This window comes from Schistocerca piceifrons, chromosome 11 (assembly GCF_021461385.2).
Source record: "Schistocerca piceifrons isolate TAMUIC-IGC-003096 chromosome 11, iqSchPice1.1, whole genome shotgun sequence".
Taxonomy (NCBI): Eukaryota; Metazoa; Arthropoda; class Insecta; order Orthoptera; family Acrididae; genus Schistocerca; species Schistocerca piceifrons.
The window spans coordinates 33,503,607-33,520,171 of record NC_060148.1 but is presented as its reverse complement, the minus strand read 5'-3'; the positions used below and the strand labels follow the sequence as shown (position 1 = coordinate 33,520,171).

At 45.7% G+C, this 16,565-nt stretch overlaps 1 protein-coding gene and 1 non-coding gene across 2 annotated transcripts in view; one reads left to right on the top strand and one right to left on the bottom strand.

Moving 5' to 3' along the window:
• Positions 1 to 16,565, top strand: part of LOC124719628 (voltage-gated potassium channel subunit beta-2) — a 1,342,624-nt gene that overhangs the window by 474,259 nt on the left and 851,800 nt on the right. The window lies entirely within an intron of this gene.
• On the bottom strand, positions 15,479 to 15,553 carry Trnas-cga. The gene has a single exon. It is a non-coding gene; the product is annotated as a tRNA-Ser (tRNA).

Below are 16,565 nucleotides of genomic sequence, written 5' to 3'. Positions count from 1 at the left end.
TGTGTATGGAATTATTTATTTATGTAAACAAAGTCAATTTCTATGTTAACAGAATCGTCCGACGGTTCTTGATTGAACAACATTATAATAAATGAAAAACACCAGTTTGCTTTTGTTCTACAATATTACTTTTATTGCTAACCGGTTTTCGGCTTACAAGGCCATCATCAGACATTGAATGCCTGAAGATGGCCTTGTAAGCCGAAAACGGGTTAACAGTAAAAGTAATATTGCAGAACAAAAGCAAACTGATGCTTTTCATTTATTAAAGTGAATTTTTGTTAATTTTTAGGAAAATGGTAGCAAATAACAAATGAAAAACGACAAAACACAATCAAAACGATATTCGCCTAGCAGTTCCTGCAGTGCAAATGGTAATGTCTTTACGAGCTGTCGCCCGTGATTTTAACATTCCGAGATCGGCATTGCTGTTGCACCACCGTGCAATGAAAACATCTTTTTTCAATTAAAATTTACATTCACTTAACTTTCAGTACATTTAGTACTGTAAACATTGAAATTTTTTGAATACATTTTGTTGATTTATGTAAAAAACATAATTGCTTATAATTATTTCCATTAAAAACCGTTCATTTAGAACTGTTTGCGTGCAAAATCAGCCAAATAGAGGGTTGGATTTACGCCACCATTTTTGCAAATGGGGAAAATGGACGTGTCTTAAAATACGGGTATCTAAAATCTATTGATGATACAAGAAAAATATTTTGAAAACAGGTCCTCCTTTATATTCCCTTTAATTTAACGTATACAGGGTAGTCCATTGATACTGACCGGGTCAAATATCTCACGAAATAAGCATCAGAGCAGCGTACATAGCAGCGTACATAGCACACGCCTGTTGGGCATTTTGATCACAACCGCCATACATTAACACGATATCGACCTTTTCCGCAATTGGTAAACGACCCATTTTAACACGGGTGATGTATCACGAAGCAAATACCGTCCGCATTGGCGGAATGTTACGTGATACCACGTACTTATACGTTTGTGACTATTACAGCGCCATCCATCACGAAGCGAAAAAAGTGGTGCAACTAAAACATTCATATTTAGGTGCTACGTGAATACGTAATAAAAAATGGGGGTTCCTATTTAAAAAAAAAAAACGCAGTTCATATCCTTTTGACCTATGGCAGCGCCATCTTGCGGGCCAACCATAGCGCCATCTGGTTTCGCCCTTCAAGCTAGACGAGTTTCGTTCTTTGTAGTTTTTTCGTTTGAAGTTTATTTCGTGAGATATTTCGCCCGGTGACTATCAATGGACCACCGTGTATAACATTAAGATCTGTCCTCGGATAAGCGTTTTATAGCCACAAGAAGTTACTGGGTCGGATTTATGTTTGTCAGATTTATGTTTGTATTGTAGGTAGCTTGGAGTTTTGATAGTAGCAATCATTTATTTAGAACTTACACAAAATAGATGCCGGCGGGAGTTGCCGTGCAGTTCTAGGCGCTACAATCTGGAACCGAGCGACTGCTACGATCGCAGGTTCAAATCCTGCCTCTGGCATGGATGTGTGTGATGTCGTTAGGTTAGTTATGTTTAATTAGTTCTAAGTTCTAGGCGACTGATGACCTCAGAATTTAAGTCGCATAGTGCTCAGAGGCATTTTAACCGTTTTGAACAAAATAGGTACACGTTTCAAAGTTTTTCTGAGCTGTGCTAAGGTCTTATGGGACCAACGTGTTGAAGTCATTGGTCCCTAGGCTCACACACTACTTAATCTAACTTAAACTAACGTACGCTAAGGACCACACGCACATACCCATGCCCGAGAAAGGACTCGAACCTCCCGCAGGGGGAGCCGCACGGACCGTGACAAGGCCCCCCCCCCCCCCCCCGCCTAGACCACGGGGCTCCATCATTATGCGTAACCCGAAGGTAATGATGTGGCAGCTGTAGGATGCTGACCGCATCGCCAGTTTTGTGGAAATCTCGAGTCCAGCATCGTGTTGCTTGGCGAATCTGTCACAGTCGGAGGCTGGAGTCCTCCATCGGGCATGAGTGTGTGTGTTGTCGATACCGTAAGTTACGAGGTGCATTCAAGTTCTAAGGCCTCCGATTTTTTTTTTCTGATTAACTACTCACCCGAAATCGATGAAACTGGCGTTACTTCTCGACGTAATCGCCCTGCAGATGTACACATTTTTCACAACGCTGACGCCATGATTCCATGGCAACGGCGAAGGCTTCTTTAGGAGTCTGTTTTGATCACTGGAAAATCGCTGAGGCAATAGCAGCACGGCTGGTGAATGTGCGGCCACGGAGAGTGTCTTTCATTGTTCGAAAAAGCCAAAAGTCACTAGGAGCCAGGTCAGGTGAGCAGGGAGCATGAGGAATCACTTCAAAGTTGTTATCACGAAGAAACTGTTGCGTAACGTTAGCTCGATGTTCGGGTGCGTTGTCTCGGTGAAACAGCACACGCGCAGCCCTTCCCGGACGTTTTTGTTGCAGTGTAGGAAGGAATTTGTTTTTCAAAATATTTTCGTAGGATGCACCTATTACCGTAGTGACCTTTGGAACGCAATGGGTAAGGATTACGCCCTCGCTGTCCCAGAACATGGACACCATCATCTTTTTAGTACTGGTGGTTACCCGAAATTTGTTTGGTGGCGGTGAATCTGTGTGCTTCCATTGAGCTGACTGGCGCTTTGTTTGTGGATTGAAAAATGGGATCCACGTCTCATCCATTGTCACAACCGACGAAAAGAAAGTCCCATTCGTGCTGTCGTTGCGCGTCAACATTGCTCGGCAACGTGCCACACGGGCAGCCGTGTGGTCGTCCGTCAGCATTTGTGGCACCCACCTGGATGACACTTTTCGCATTTTCAGGTCGTTATGCAGGATTGTGTGCACAGAACCCACAGAAATGCCAACTCTGTAGGCGATCTGTTCAACAGTCATTTGGCAATCCGTCAAAACAATTCTCTCCACTTTCTCGATCGTGTCATCAGACCGGCTTGTGCGAGCCCGAGGTTGTTTTGGTTTGTTGTCATATGATGTTCTGCCTTGACTAAACTGTCGCACCCACGAACGTACTTTCGACACATCCCTAACTCCATCACCACATGTCTCCTTCAACTGTCAATGAATTTCAATTGGTTTCACACCACGCAAATTCAGAAAACGAATGATTTGCACACTGTTCAAGTAAGGGAAACGTCGCCATTTTAAGTATTTAAAACAGTTCTCATTCTCGCCGCTGGCGGTAAAATTCCATCTGCCGTACAGTGCTGCCATCTCTGGGACGTATTGACAATGAACGCGCCCTCATTTTAAAACAATGCACATGTTCCTATCGCTTTCCAGTCCGGAGAAAAAAAATCGGAGGCCTTAGAACTTGAATGCACCTCGTAGTTTAAGTTAGATTAAGTAGTGTGTAGGCTCAGGAACCGATGACCTCTGCAGTTTGGTCGCATAGGACCTTACCGCAAATTTTCAATTTCTGTAACAGTTTGTAAGTAGGGTATTTAGGTTGTTATGTTGGTAACGCCACATAGCGCTCTGTATGAAAATCTCTGGCTGTGCTGTGTGCAGTCTGTGGCTGGGTGGCATCGTTGGAATACTCGCTGTTGTAGTGTTGGGCAGTTGGATGTGAACAACGCGTAGCGTTGCGCAGTTGGAGGTGAGCCGCCAGCAGTGGTGGATGTGGGCAGAGAGATGGCGGAGTTTTGATAGGTTGTTATAAAAGGACAATCTGGACGTGTGTCCACCAGAAAAATGAAATTTGTAAAGATGGATGTCATGAATTGATAGATATATATATGATGAGCTTTGAACACTATTAAGGTAAATACATTGCTTGTTCTCTATGAAAATCTTTCATTTGCTAACTATGCCTATCAGTAGTTAGTGCCTTCCGTAGTTTGAATCTTTTATTCAGCTGGCAGTAGTGGCGCTCGCTGTATTGCAGTAGTTCGAGTAACGAAGGTTTTTGTGAGGTAAGTGATTCATGACAGGTATAGGTTAATGTTAGTCAGGGCCATTCTTTTGTAGGGATTATTGAACGTTAGATTGCGTTGCGCTAAAAAATATTCTGTGTCAGTTTGGTGTTGATCAGAATACGTGAAGAGAGAAGTGTCTGATTACGTTCAGTTCTACTCAGCTGTGTGAAAATCAAATAATGTAAGAGGTTTATCGGCACAGTAATTCATTAAGTTTTCTAAGGGGATGTTACATAGCAATTTTAATGGCTAGTAATGGAAATAGGGAAAGTCTAATTGTAGCCACCCTATATATAAATGTTTCAATGTTTTGGTGTCCTTGAGAGTAGTCACCAGCATTAACTCGATGCCAGGGGTGATGTGGAAGTCATAGAAAGCCCTCAACGGTGTCAGTTGTTGTGATAGTTCGAATGGAGCAGTGTATTGGCCAATGAATCTCTTTAACAGTTCTGAAGCGACTGCCAGGAACTGCTTCCGTGTGTCCTACAGCACTTGTCAGCCTAACTGACCGAAGAAATCATTCACAACATACGCCGTTGGCGTCCGAGCATTGTCGTGTAGAATAATGGGCGGCTACTGCAGAAAGTGTCGCCGCTTCTTTCTGTAAGCTGTTCGTTTTTGGAACACAGCCTGCAACCACTTTAGAGACACAAGCGGCGGCGCTTTCTGCACGAGCTGCCCACCATTCTCAAGGACAATGATCAGGCGCTAGCGGCGCAAGCTGTGGATGGTTTCTTCGACGTATGGGGCTGTGAAGTGCTGTACCACCCACAACACTTCAACCCCTTGTGGCTTTATCTTGGTTCCTAAGAAACAGGCACACCTTCGTGCCTTTCGCTTCAGAACTTGAAACCTCCCCATAGAAAAATTAATGAATCACTGTGCTGATAAACCTCTTACGTTATTTGGTTTTCAAACAGCTGAGCAGAACTGAACGTACTCAGACATTTCTCTCTTCACATATTCTGATCAACACTAAACTGACACAGAATATTTTTTGCGCAACGCAATCTGACTTTCAATAATCCCTACAAAAGAATGACCCTGACTAACAATAACCTATACCTTTCACAAATCACTTACCTCACAAAAATCTTCGTTACTCGAACTACTGCAAAACAGCGAGCGCCACTACTGCCAGCTGAATAAAAGATTCAAACTACTGAAGGCACTAACTACTGATAGGCATAGTTAGCAAATGAAAGATTTTCATAGAGAACAAACAATGTATTTACCTTAGTAGTGTTAAAAAAATCAATGTATCAGTTCATGACATCCAGTCTTACAAATTTACTGTCTCTGATGGACACACGTCCAGATCGTCCGCTGTCAAAACTCCGCCATCTCTCTCCCCACATCCACCACTGCTGGCGGCTCACCTCCAACTGCGCAACGCTACGCGCTGTTAACATCCAGCTGCCCAACACAACAATAGCAAATTCCAACAATGAGTCCAACCTGCCACAGACTGCACACAGCACAGCCAGCGATTTTCATACAGAGCGCTACGTGGCGGTAGCGTTACCAATATAAGAACCTAAACTGCCTACTTACAGCTACACCAAGAACAAATGCAGATGAGAAACGGGTATTCATTGGACAAATATATTATACTAGAATTGACATGTGATTACATTTTCACGCAGTTTTGGTGCATAGATCCTGAGAAATCAGTACCCACAACAACCACCTCTGGCCGTAATAACGGCCTCGATACGCCTGGGCATTGAGTCAAACAGAGCTTGGGTGGCGTGTACAGGTACAGCTGCCCATGCAGCTTCAGCACGATCCCACAGTTCATCAAGAGTAGTGACTGGCGTATTGTGACGAGCCAGTTGCTCGGCCACCATTGACCAGACGTTTTCAATTGGTGAGTGATCTGTCTGGCTTATGAACGGCCTCTCGACCACGAAATCCAAGTTTCCTCACCTCCCGCCAAACTGTCATAGTACCTGCAGTGGATCCTGATGCAGTTTCAAATTCCTGCGCGATGGTCTGTATAGACGTCTGCCAATTACTCATTACGACCCTCTTCAACTGCTGGCGATCTCTGTCAGTCAACAGACGAGGTCCGCCTGTATGCTTTTGTGCTGTACGTGTCCCTTCAAGTTTCTACTTCAATATCACATCGGAAACAGTGGACCTAGGGATGTTTCGGAGCGAGGAAATCTCTCATACAGACGTATGGCACAAGTGACACCCAATCACCTGACCACGTTCGAAGTCCGTGAGACCCTATTCTGCTCTCTCACGATGTCTAATGTCTACTGAGGTCGCTGATATGGACTACCTGGCAGTAGGTGGCAACACAATATACCTAATATGAAAAACGTATGTTTTGGGGGGTGTCCAGATATTTTTGATCACATAGTGTACTTTTGACCAGAGAGTGTATTTCGATATGATTAGCATTCAGTGAAACCGCACAAAGTGTGCGACCATCTACACTAGAAAGGATCGCGCAGCAGTGTAGGTCGAGAGGTAGACTCGTTGTATTGTGTGCGTCTCACCGTGCAGCTTCTAGCTGTTACCGCCTGACGCATTTCCCTACACGATAAACATTTCCGGAAGTCCCTGCATACAGCGGTGTGTAATCGAAAATGATTATCGAGCGACTCCGTACTCGGGAGTAATACAGGGGAGGGGGGAAATCGCTATCAATAATGTAGGCTGCAATTCTCGTTCGCAGGGCCTTCGGCTGGTGGGGGGGAATGAGCTTATGAATTTTTTACTCGTTCGCTCTGCCACAAGGGCATGAAAAGGGTCACCTCTGCGCGTAGGAGCTGCCCGTTCCAGGCCACGGGTTTTAATGGTGGTTCTCGTTAACGGGGCGACTCTTTGTCGTCGCTCTAACTTCCGCCGACGAAAACTTAAAAGCTCCCAAGTCTGGGGAAATTTTTCCACAATAGGAGAAGGTGGACCTAAGTGCGGTGCGCAGTGAGCCAACTTGGAGATAAATGACGGGCCGTTATTCTGGGAAGCCAAAGAAAGCCGTTGACAAGTATGACTGTGAGGCCGCCGTCATGCTTCCAATTTTTCTGATCTCAATATCTTGCCAAGATCAATGTTCTGATTTTAGTAATAACTAGTTCTGCATGTAGCCATCATCATATGAAGAAACAAACCTAATGTTGTATCTCGTGATGGCTGTGGAAAAAGAGATATTAATGAAATTAAAATTGCCATCTTCACAAAAAATTATAATACACATTGCTCCGAAAAGCACCCAAAGCGTATTACTTCATCCGAGTTATGTCCACATCTATATAAATACTCCGCAAGCCACTGCGAAGTGCATGACGGAGGATGTCTCATATTAGTTTTGGCCGGCCGCTGTGGCCGAGCGGTTCTCACTGCTTCAGTCTGGAGCCGCGTGACCGCTACGGTCGCAAGTTCGAATCCTGCCTCGGGCATGGATGTGTGTGATGTCCTTAGGTTAGTTAGGTTTAAGTACTTCTAAGTCTAGAGGACTGATGACCTCAGATGTTAAGTCCCTTAGTGCTCAGAGCCATTTGAACCATTTTATTAGTTTTAAAGATTGTCTATTCCCTGTCGCTCGTGTATTCAGTGAGATTATAACCTCGCTTATCTTGTTCTCATTATCCCTTCATGAGTTATAAGGAGGAGCCAGCCATAATGGTCGCTCAGTGATCTTGGAATACATGCGACAAATATAGCACCATTCTTATCTATCATCTATCAGAGATCTTTGGAACAGCGGAAAGTTCCTCGGGACCTGAAGAAGGCCCAGATCATAGCAATTTATAAAAAGGGTAGAAAATGGGATGCACATAATTATCGGCCAATTTCACTGACATCGATTTGTTGTAGAATCATGGAACGTATTTTGTGTTCAGACGTAATGACCTTTCTAGACTCTGAGCAGCTCATCAGCAGAAACCAGCACGGTTTTAGGAAACAACGGTCGTGCGAGACACAGCTGGCTCTCTTTGTGGATTATATTCAACAGGCTCTAGATACCGGCTCCCAGGTTGAGGCCATATTTTTCGACTTTCGAAAGGCGTTCGACTCAGTTCCGCACTGTCGCTTGCTCTAAAAAGTGCGCGCTTCCGGTCTATCCTACGACATATGCGGTTCGATAGAAAGTTTTCTAACAGACAGGGAGCAGTATTTCGTCCTGAACGGGGTGACTTCAACAGAAACAAGAGTTACTTCAGGTGTGCCCCACGGCAGCGTACTAGGTCCTCTGCTTTTTACGATTTACATAAACGATCTGGTTGATGGTAATGACAGCGGCCGTAGACTGTTTGCCGATGATGCTGTAGTCTACAGGAAAGTAGTATCACACGAAAGTTATGAACAGATCAATGGGAATTTGCAGAAAATAAATGCGTGGTGTAATGACTGGCAGTTATCTCTCAATATTAGTAAGTGTAATCTACTGCGTGTAACAAGGCGAAAATCCCCATTAATGTACGAGTGCAAAATAAATGCCCAGTCTTTGGAAGCGGTAACATCCGTCAAGTACCTGGGTGACTATTCGAAATGATCTCAAATAGAATGATCAGATTACACAAGTAACGGGTAAGGCGAACTCTAGATTGCGGTTTATTGGTAGAATCCTGAAGCGATGCAGTCCTTCGACAAAGGAAATGGCTTACAATATGTTAGTTCGTCCAGTCTTATTGTTCGTCTGTACCAGTTGGGTCTGATTCAAGAGATTGAGAATGTCCAAAGAAGAGCGGCAAGATTCGTGACTGGCACATTTAGCCATCGCGAGAGCGTTACAAATGTCATAGAAAGTTTGAAGATAGACGGCGCGCTAAACAGAAGGGACTGCTCACTAAATTCCGAAATCCGATCTTCGCCGAGGATGTAGAGCATATATTATTACCACCAACTTTCGAATCGCGCAATGATCACCATTCCAAGATAAGGGAAATTAGAGCTCGCACTGAGGCGTTCAGACAGTCGTTTTTCCCTCGCGCAATCCGCGAGTGGAACAAAAGGGGGGGGGGGGAATATGAGTTTAGCGCCTCCGCCACACATCGCTTGGTGGCTAACGGAGTATATATGTAGATGTAGACGTAGATTCTGTGAATTTACCCAACAGTATTCCTCGACAAGTACATCGTCTTCCTTCCAAGAAGCCCCGTTTAAGTTCCACGAGCCTTCCTGTTACAGTATCGGACGCGATATATCGAAATGTTACCATCCTAACACCGCATCTGCGATCTGGTTCCATCCCTTCTGTCACTCTCTCCTGGATAAGGACTCCAGACACTTGAACACTACTCTACAATTGGTCGCACTAGCGTCTTGTATAGAATTTGGTATGCAATGCACTGCACTTTCCCAGAATACTTTGAGCAGTTCCACGTCGTCCATTTACCTGTCCTAATTCCTATATGAAGTGTTTGTCCTGCAGTTTGCACGGTGCCTTCGTCGGTTGCACACACGGCGCAACTCGCGCTGCTCACATCTCCACAGGAAATTAAACCTCCTCGTATTCATAAGCACATTGGAAATACAGGGTTATTACAAATGATTGAAGCGATTTCACAGCTCTACAATAACTTTATTATTTGAGATATTTTCACAATCCTTTGCACACACATACAAAAACTCAAAAAGTTTTTTTAGGCGTTCACAAATGTTCGATATGTGCCCCTTTAGTGATTCGGCAGACATCAAGCCGATAATCAAGTTCCTCTCACACTCGACGCAGCATGTCCCCATCAATGAGTTCGAAAGCATCGTTGATGCGAGCTCGCAGTTCTAGCACGTTTCTTGGTAGAGGACGTTTAAACACTGAATCTTTCACATAACCCCACAGAAATAAATCGCATGGGGTTAAGTCGGGAGAGCGTGGAGGCCATGACATGAATTGTTGATCATGATCTCCACCACGACCGATCCATCGGTTTTCCAATCTCCTGTTTAAGAAATGCTTCTGCTTTAGCCTTTTCCGTAAGATTTTCCAAACCGTCGGCTGTGGTACGTTTAGCTCCCTGCTTGCTTTATTCGTCGACTTCCGCGGGCTACGCGTGAAACTTGCCCGCACGCGTTCAACCGTTTCTTCGCTCACTGCAGGCCGACCCGTTGATTTCCCCTTACAGAGGCATCCAAAAGCTTTAAACTGCGCATACCATCGCCGAATGGAGTTAGCAGTTGGTGGATCTTTGTTGAACTTCGTCCTGAAGTGTCGTTGCACTGTTATGATTGACTGATGTGAGTGTATTTCAAGCACGACATACGCTTTCTCGGCTCCTGTCGCCATTTTGTCTCACTGCGCTCTCGAGCGCTCTGGCGGCAGAAACCTGAAGTGCGGCTTCAGCCGAACAAAACTTTATGAGTTTTTCTACGTATCTGTAGTGTGTCGTGACCATATGTCAATGAATGGAGCTACAGTGAATTTATGAAATCGCTTCAATCATTTGTAATAGCCCTGTACGTATCTTCCTATGTTTCGAAACTACAGGGTGTATCAAAAAGAATCATCCGATTTTTAAAAAATCGTAAGTATTATGTTATCTGAGATATGTGCATGAACAACGTTCTGTCGGAAAGAGGAAGCTCTCGAGTTTTACAAGGTTCCCGCTAGGTAGCAGCACTGCGCCCCAACTTCTAGTTCTAGTAAAAATGGTGCCGGGACAACAGAAAGCGTTTTGTGTTCTACCTTTTGCGCAGTGCGGATCAGTAATAACTGTTCAGCGCGACTTCCGTACTACAGCACAGAGCATTAGACGATGGCACGAACAATTCAGAGAAACAGAATGTTTGCGGAAAGGCGAATCGCCGGGCCGTCCCCGAGTGCCTGACACAGGCGTCCAACGCATCCGCCACAATTTCACGAGGGTTCCACAGAAATCCGTTCGCCGTGCAACTCGATAGCGCAACACTTAGAAAATGTAACGGATCTACTAAAGAGGCTGCCTACACTACGATTGTCTGTCCTGTTTTGGAGTACTGCAGCGCGGTGTGGGATCCTTGCCAGATACGATTAACAGAGTACATCGAGAACGTTCAAAGAAGGGCAGCACGTTTTGTACTATCGCCAAACAAGGGAGAGAGTGTCACTGACATGATACAGGCTTTGAGGTGGACATTGTGGTGTCACCGCCAGACACCACACTTGCTAGGTGGTAGCCTTTAAATCGGCCGCGGTCCGTTAGTATACGTCGGACCCGCGTGTCGCCACTGTCAGTGATTGCAGACCGAGCGCCGCCACACGGCAGGTCCAGAGAGACTTCCTAGCACTCGCCCCAGTTGTACAATCGACTTTGCTAGCTATGGTTCACTGACAAATTACGCTCTCGTTTGCCGAGACGATAGTTAGCGTAGCCTTCAGCTACGTCATTTGCTACGACCTAGCAAGGCGCCATTATCATTTGCTATTTATCTTGTGATGCATGTACCGTCAGAACGATGTTCACCAATTATGGATTAAAGTTAAGTATTCTAGAAGCTACGTACTATTTTTGCTACTATAAAACCTTGACCTGTTCCAGACCGCACGCCAGCCTGCGTGAGTTTAACGCGTGCCCTTCGGCCTCCCATCCTTGTGGATTGGCTGTCTTGCCAGTCCACAAAAGACATCATTTAAAGAAAGGTGTTTTCCCTGCGACGGAATCTTTCACGAAATTTCAGTCCTCAAGTTTCTGCTCTGAATGCGAAAATATTTTGTTGAAGCCGACATATATAGGGAGAAACTATCATCATAACAAAATAAGAGAAATTAGAGGTCGCACGGGTCAATATAGGACTGGAATAATACGGAATTATTGTGAAGGTGTTTCTATGAACCGTCTGCCATGCACTTGTGTGATTTGCAGGGTATCCCTGTAGATGTATATGTAGATCAATATGACCCCAATCTAAATTCCTTTTTTTTTGTTGAAAGCAACATTACGAAAATAGTATGATGACTGTTACATTGAACAGCTGTAATGTATCTTTTTATGTAGCAATACTGCCCATACATTCCGTGTAAGTTACTTAAGATCTTAGTGGTAGAGTAGAGGTGCCTAAATTTTACCAATTTCGAGATCTTATTTATTGTAGCCTAAACAGTGAGCAGCAAAATTATTTAAACTATGCTATCCTCAAGTGCAGGATGTTCTTTCTAGTATCCAGTGTAAAGAATGGAAACTCAAAAATAAGCATATTATACTTAATTTTCTAAATTTCTGCGAGCACAAATGACGATTGCGGTTTCGCAATTTGTAGCAGTGGCTGGGTAAATTGAACCACCTTTATAGACTGTGTCCCTCAACTTGAAGATACACAGCCGCAAGAAAAAAAAAAGAAAAAAAAATTGGTATACAGTTTTAGAGCATTGCAACTCACTCAAGATTTATTGTTGTAACAGTGCATGTTAGGTATACAGATCAATAGCACAAGCGGATCTGAGGTACCATGTATCGACCCATACAGAAATACCTATTTTAGTACCTGGTAAATTCTCCACGCGTGGCAGTGCAGGAGTTAGCTCTAGCATCCGGTCGCTAGTACAGTTGGCGAATGCCGTCCTGGGATACGTTATGCCACGCCTGCAACTGTATACTAGTTTCAACATACACTATGTGATCAAAAGTATCCGGACGCCTGGCTGAAAATGACTTACAAGTTTGTGGCGCCCTCCGTCGGTAATGTTGAAATTCGGTGTGGTGTTGACCCACCCTTAGCCTCGATGACAGCTTCCACTCTCGCAGGCATTCGCTCAGTCAGGTGCTGGAAGGTTTCTTGAGAAATGGCAGCCCATCCTTCACGGAGTGCTGCACTGAGCAGAGGTATCGATGTCGGTCGGTGAGGCCTGGCACGAAGTCGGCGTTCCAAAACATCCCAAAGCTTTTCTGTAGGATTCAGGTCAGGACTATGTGCAGGCCAGTCCATTACAGGGATGTTATTGTCGTGTAACCACTCCGCCACAGGCCGTGCATTATGAACAGGTGCTCGATCGTGTTGAAAGATGCAATCGGTATCCCCAAATTTCTCTTCAGCAGTGGGAAGCAAGAAGGTGCTTAAAACATCACTGTAGGCCTGTGCTGTGATAGTGCAATGAAGAACAACAAGGGGTGGAAGCCCCCTCCATGAAAAACACGACCACACCATGACACCACCGCGTCCGAATTTTACTGTTGGCACTACACACGCTGGCAGATGACGTTCACCGGGAATTCGCCAAACCCACACTCAGCCAACGGATCGCCACGTTGTGTACCGTGATTCGTCACTCCACACGACGTTTTTCCACTGTTCAATCGTCCAATGTTTACGCTGCTTACACCGAGCGAGGCGTCGTTTGGCGTTTACCGGCGTGATGTGTGGCGTGAAATCCAAGCTTTCTCACCTCCCGCCAGCCATAGTACTTTCAGTGGATCCTATTGAGTTTGGAATTGGTGTGTGATGGTCTGGATAGACATCTGCCTATTACAAAATAACGACCCTCCTCAAGTGGCGGCTGATGCTGGGTGTTGTGTGATGTCCTTAGGTTAGTTAGGTTTAAGTAATTCTATGTGCTAGGGGACTGATGACCATAGATGTTAAGTCCCATAGTGCTCAGAGCCATTTGAATCATTTTTTTTTCAAGTGGCGGCGGTCTCTGTCAGTCAACAGACGAGGTCGGCCTGTACGCTTTTGTGCTGTACCTATCCCTTCACGTTTCCACTTCACTATCGTATCGGAAACAGTGGACCTAGGGATGAATAATAGTGTGGAAATCTCTCGTGCAGAAGTATGACACGAGTGACACCCAATCACCTGACCACGTTCGAAGTCCGTGAGTTCCGCGGAAAGCTCCATTCTGCTCTCTCACGATGTCTGATGACTACCGAGGTCGCTACCTGGCGGTGTCAGAGCAATGCGCCTAATACATGACAAACGTATGTTTTGGGCGGGTCCGGATACTTTTGAGTACATAGTGTAAGATCAAACAGCCAACTGGTTGCACATAAACGTTAGGTACATTGACCTAGGTTTCGACACCTACTACGGGTGTCTTCATCAGTTGCTAAATCGTAAAATTACTATGTTACAAAGTAATAGCGGGAAATTGGAGCAGCTGTGCTCAAGTCAAAAGTAATACGAAACGTTGTAGCCTTTGGCACGTGTACCCAGCTTGAAACATCACCAGATGCTGTGAGTGCTGTCGGTTGATGAGTCGCACGGATCATTTCTTGTCCCATGATATCCCACACGTGCTCGGTTGCAGGCAAGTCCAGAGGTGGCGGTTGGCCAGGGAAGTTACCCCACGTCCTGCAGAGCACGTTGAGTTTCACAGGCAGTGTGCGGACGAGCGTTATCCTGTTGGAGCAAGACGCCGCCGTCATGTTGCAAGAACGGCAAAATAACGGGTCTAACGGCATTCTGATCGTACCGAGCACTGGCTGGCGTCCCCTCCAGAAACAGGAAAGGTCGGCGAGGGTTGTAGCTTATTGGACCCCAGACCATAGGGTTTGCGGTTGATCCAGTGTCTCTCGGAGGAATGCACTCTTCGAGACAGCGGACACCAGTCCTACGTCGTCCACCTGCGTGCAGGCAGAATCTGCTTTCATCGCTGAAGACCATGGCGGACCACTCCATCTTCGATGTGGTCCTCTGAAGGAGCCAGCCGAGCAGTGCACGGCTATGCTCTGGCTTACAGTACGCTTTGTCAACCACACAGCCTGGAACACACAAGTAACACACGGTCGCACGTGGTCAGAGTGTAAGGGGTCCGTAGGCCCTTACTATAAATTTGCACTCGGCACAGGTCGATAGGGCGAACAATCGATTGTGTCGTGTTGCGAGAGCGAGTGTGGAGTTGAGTCAGGTGCCATGTTGCGGGTAGAGGTGTGCGGAAGCGAGTTGTTGTAATGCAAGGCTTTAGCGACAAAGGGAGTTGCCATCGCCGTGGTTTAACCCCTTTGTACTAGAATAATATCGGGAAGGTGAAGAAGTATTATTACGAAAGTAATTTGTGACATTTCTAGTGCCGATATTTTGGTTTCGCGTCTACCGCGCCGGCATCTCCTTGGATTGCAGTGTTGGATTGCAGTGTTGGATTGCAGTGATGGGTTAGCGTGTGACGATAATGGAAAATGAGGAGGCCTGTGCTGAGATTAGCCGTATTTAGATATATATGACGAAGGCAGTGGCTGTCTCCTCCTTTTTGTGTTTTTGAGACGAATATAGGTTCGTAATCAGTGAAACTGTGTTGGTGTTTTTCTTGTTACCAGACATCTCATTATTACAGCATTTGAGAAGGACGAACTGGAAAGTAACAACTTCCGTAGCAGTCAATCCCGATTGCCAGCCCCATTAGGTACACGGTCACATTAATAATAATTATTGGGCTGCTATTCGATCAGATCAGGTCGGACTAAATAAACGGAGGTGTTACAAGAGGAAATTCCATTCGTCAGCGCCATGTACCGTGGTAGCGATGTTATCTGCACACGAGATCATAGGACATTTTTTTTCCTCCATTTTCACTCAGGAGTCCGATCCTGCAGTTTGTCGGTTTCATTAATGTTCACTGTGAAACTTCCTGGCAGATTAAAACTATGTGCCGGACCGAGACTCGAACTCGGGACCTTTGCCTTTCGCGGGCAAGCGCTCTACCAACTGAGCTACCCAAGCACGACTCACGCCCCTTCCTCACAGCTTTACTTCTGCCAGTACCTCGCCTCCTACCTTCCAAACTTTACGGAAGGTCTCCTGCGAACCTTGCAGAACTATCACTCCTGAAAGAAAGGATATTGCGGAGACATTGCTTAGCCACAGCCTGGGGGATGTTTCCAGAATGAGATTTTCACTCTGCAGCGGAGTGTGCGCTGATATGAAACTTCCTGGCAGATTAAAACTGTGTGCCGGAGCGAGACTTGCCCGCGAAAGGATAAAGCTCCCGAGTTCGAGTCTCGGTCCGGCACACAGTTTTAATCTGGCAGGAAGTTTCATATCAGCGCACACTCCGCTGCAGGGTGAAAATCTCATTCTGGAATGTTCACTGTGTACAGAGTCCGCCCCCGGTAGCTGAGTGGCCAGCGCCCCGGAATGTCATACCCAACGGCCCGGGTTCGATTCCCGGCTGGGTCGGAGACTTTCTCCGCTCAGGGACTGGGTGCTGTCATACAATGAATGCTTTCACGACCGGATGTTTCATCTGCTGAGAATTCTTCCGGGTTGTATGGCCATGGTCCATGGGACTCTTCAATCCCTGACGTTTCGTCGAAGGCTACGTTGGACATCTTCAGAGGTGCTCCTGATTCTGCTGAGTCTTGAGACTCGGCAAGACTCAGCACAATCTGGAGCACCTCGTAAGCTGTCCAACGTAGCTTTCGACGAAACGTCAGGGATTGAAGAGTCCCATGGACCATGGCAGACTGGGTGTTGTGTTGGCCTTGTCATCATCCTTTCACCCCCATCGACACGCAAGTCACCGAAGTGGCGTCAACTCGAAAGACCTGCACCAGGCGAACGGTCTACCCGACGAGAGGCCCTAGTCACACGGCATTTCCATTTTACTCTGTACAGAGAGAACGCATTGTTAGCAAAAATTTCGCAGAGTTGGCCACTTTACTTCAAATTTTTACACAATATTCTACTACATGTTCGGACAGACATAGACTACATATTTCGTTAATATATAAGGT